Below are 4228 nucleotides of genomic sequence, written 5' to 3' on the forward strand. Positions count from 1 at the left end.
CCAGGGGAGGCAAGCCAGTAAAGAACATCCCTCCATGGCCTCTGTATCAGCTCCTGCTCCCTGACCTGTCTGAGTTCCAGTCCTGACTTCCTTTGGTGATGAACAGCAGTATGGAAGTGTAAGGCGAATAAACTCTTTCCTCCCCAACTTGCTTCTTGGTCATGATGTTTGTGCAGGAATAGAAACCCTGACTAAGACAGATGTATACCTCAACTGCACGATGCTAGGACCATTCTAGTAAGCTCTGTGTTGGTCCCATTGTCTCTAGATGCTTATGTCTAAGCATCCTTAGACAACACTCCTGGGTTGTCTTTGTATATTGCCACATTGTGTATTTTATGTAACTTGCCTTCAATGGAATGATGTGTTAGTTATTTTTCTTACTTTCGTGACAAAGTGCCTGACAAAAGAAATTTAATAGAAAGGTTCAGCTCGTTCAGAGGAGCTGGTTGGTGTGGAACATATAGCCCGGGAAGGCATGAAGGCAGGAGTTTGAGGCAACTGGTCTTATTGCATCCATAATCAGGAGGCAGAGTCTTAAATATTGTTCCTCATGAATTCTTCTTCTTGGGGGCTGGAGAAATGTCTCAGCGGTGAAGAGCACTGACTGCTCTTCCAGAGGACCTGAGTTCAATTCCCACAACCACATGATGATTCACAACCATCTGTAATGGGATCCAATGTCCTCTTCTGGTGTGTCTTAAGACAGCAACAGTGTACTCACATTCATAAAATAAATAAATATTTAAAAAATTCTTTTTTTCCCCTTTGTTCAGTTTGGGACCCATCAGGGTGGATCTTCCTTCCTCTTTCAGACATGCCAAGACATTTATCCCTTAGATACTTTTAAATCCTATCAAGATGACAAGATTGGCCATCACATAGGCTAGGGAGATGGCAGGTACCTCCATGTCTACCATTTTAACCACCACGAATAGTTGCAAAGGCTTAGACCAGATGTTTTCACATTAGATATTGAAAAACATTGATTCATTCATTCAAGGAATACAACAGTATACTACATAATGATATTTCACTCAATGACAATCACATATATGAGGGTCACCCCATAAGGCTGTAATGGAGATGAAAATGGCTATTACATAGTGCTGCCTTGGCCATTGGAATATATAGTTCATCACATTTCTGTGTGGTATAAGTGTAAACAAACAGGTATGGCCAGTCATAAAACGTTTAGCATGTGCTATGATGTTCAGGATACAGCACTTGATAATGATACATGGTTCTTTACAGCTTTATGCATCTACTGTGCTGAATTGATGTCATTGCTTTAGAGCACTCATTCAAATAAAGCTTACTCTGACACAGTAGGCTATTGAAATGGTTTTAATGGGAGGGTTAAAGTGGGACACCAAGTTGGATTACTGGCAAGCCAGAAATTTATTGGACAAGTTGTTAATGTCATGGACAGACAGAAAACATTGTGAGGAAGGGCCTGAGCAGAGTTCAGGATCTGAGCACCAGAGACAGACATCAGGGTGAGAGTTCTAAAGAGAGGTCGGGGCCCATAAGGCAGTAGTAGGGCATGTGTTACACCTTTCTGCGGATTAGGGAGCCAGGCTCCCTGATTCCACGCAGGAAGCAAAGAAAGGGATGGGGAATAGAATGAGTGGTATCTAATACCCTCTTTGATTTAAATGGACTTTCTTAGTTGAAAGATGTTGGCAGTGGGAAGTCTGTTAACTAGGGACTCAGACAAGGTCTAAGTAATAGTAATGGATCAGTACCTGTGAAATGGGAAAGAGTTGCAAAGGACTGTGGACTGAGCAGCAGCTGGATTCTAGGGTTGCATTCTTACAGCTGTAACCCTGGCAACAGCCTCATATGTCAGGTGTTTTCTGAGTCTCTTGACTGCATCGTTTTGCAACTTCTGCTGGCTTTTTATTTTGTGTTTCTTTGTTAGTTCTGAAGCACTAGGCTACACCATATGTACATGTAATCTATATATGAATATACCACATAGCATGAGTGTGTAGTAGGCTGTACTATGTAGTTTATATCAGTGGGATCTGAGATTTGCATGATGAGGAAATCACCTACTAGACCTATCTGGATGCATCTCCATCATTAAATGATGCTTGCTCTGCTGTAAAGGGACTAATTTTTTCCCCAAGGTCTATGAACTACTGGAATACATATATGAATGCAATGCAAGGTGTAGCTTCCTTACTGAGTAAGTCAATATAATAGGTCACAGATTTAGAGTGATGAAGCATGAATTTTTCATTGAGATTAATGTACATATAGCTTCTCACAGCTCTACATGTCAGTCAAAAATTCTTTAGTTGAGGGCTTGGCAAGAGCAGAGAAACTCTAGGTATCATAAAAATAGCATGTGAGATCAGCCAGGGGTGGGACAGTTTGTAGAAACTGTGGTGTCTGAGAATGAAGCTGTGACACAGATCAGCAGCCTCCGCCAGCCATCAGTTGTGTTCCTTGCAGATGAGCAAATGACCAGCACATGCTACCACAGAGTGTCTAATTGAAAACAAGAAAACTCAAGTGGCATTTGCTAAAATCAAAACTTGACAGCCCTATGGTGCAGACCATAAATCTTTCAGTATCTGCACTAGAGGAGCCCCCATAGACATCGTGGAAGTGAATCCCAATTACACTTTGTTCACAAAAGCAGTAAGGAGACTAGAGTCTGTAATGGGCCACAGCATGCTTATGCGATTTTAATTAAAATTTATGACCTTTGCTTACATCATAAGACTTCTAGAAATAAGAGTGCAGATCAATGTTTCAACATGATTTCTATCTGTTGGTTTATTTATTCATGGCATTTTAAATGACTTCCCAGATACCCACAAACCCTGGTACCAAATAAATAAATAATAAATAGTTATTGAAAGGCTGTTTAATGTCAGGCATTGTTCTAGCTGTAATTAATAAAATAAAACAAAATCTTTGTGCAAGCCGGGTGTGGTGGCGCACGCCTTTAATCCCAGCACTCGGGAGGCAGAGGCAGGCGGATTTCTGAGTTTGAGGCCAGCCTGGTCTACAAAGTGAGCTCCAGGACAGCCAGAGCTATAAAGAGAAACCCTGTCTCAAAAAAACAAAAAAACAAACAAACAAAAAAAAAATCTTTGTGCAAATAGAGCTGGCATCCTAGCAAAGATGTGCAACAAAACAAACAGAGACAACACACAGACAAGATGAAGATGCGGTAGATGAAATAGAGAGGAAGAATGTGGGCTGCTCTAGACAGCAACTGTGTTGCGGGGGGCTGGGGAATCTGCATTTTAAGTGGGACATGTCAGGAAGTCATATATCACTAAGAAAGTGATATTTGCGTACAGCAAGGATGATGAGAAGACAAAACAATGGGTGGTGTCAGATGGCAACTTGGCTAAATTAAAAGATGACCACTCCTGGTGAAACACACTTATAGGATGTATGCACTGACATCTGGGTGAGTGAGGGTGGACAGAGACACACCCTTCAGTGGGCATGGATGAAAAAGGGAAGTCATGGGGCTGCAGTGAGAATTTTGATTTCTAAAACAAACAAACAAACAAACAAAAAACCAAACCCAGACGTTCCGTGAGTGTGTTTTTATTTTAATTCCAGGTGTGTGCTAAGAGACTGCTTCACAGTAGGTGATTATGATTTGTCTAATGCACTAGCAGGATGTGTGATTTTTACCAGCTACAGATAGTTTAATTCTGGGGACTCTGGAGAGGGTATAAATAGGAAAGTCCTGAGAGCACCTATGGTGGCTGCTTTTCCTCTTGCTGCTCCTGGTTGCTGTTGTTGTGGTTTAACAAGAAGAAGAAAAAAAAAAGGAGAAGGAGAAAAGGAGAAGAGGGAGAAAAGGAGAAGAGGGAGAAAAGGAGAAGAGGGAGAAAAGAAGGAGAATAGGAGAGGGAGATGGAGAAGGAGAAGAAGGAGGAGGAGAAAGAGGAGGAGAGGGAGGGGGTGGGGTGGGGGAAGGGAAAAGAAGAAGAAGAAGAAGAAGAAGAAGAAGAAGAAGGAGGAGGAGGAGGAGGAGGAGAAGGAGAAGGAGAAGAAGAAGAAGAAGAAGAAGAAGAAGAAGAAGAAGAAGAAGAAGAAGAAGAAGCAAGGAGAAGGAGGAGAAGGAGAAGGAGGAGGAGGAGAAGGAGGAGGAAGAAGGAGAAGGAGAAGGAAGAAGAAGAAGAAGAAGAAGAAGAAGAAGAAGAAGAAGAAGAAGAAGAAGAAGAAGAAGAAGAAGAAGAAGGAGGAG

The sequence above is a fragment of the Mus caroli genome, chromosome 13, assembly GCF_900094665.2.
Source record: "Mus caroli chromosome 13, CAROLI_EIJ_v1.1, whole genome shotgun sequence".
Lineage (NCBI taxonomy): Eukaryota > Metazoa > Chordata > Mammalia > Rodentia > Muridae > Mus > Mus caroli.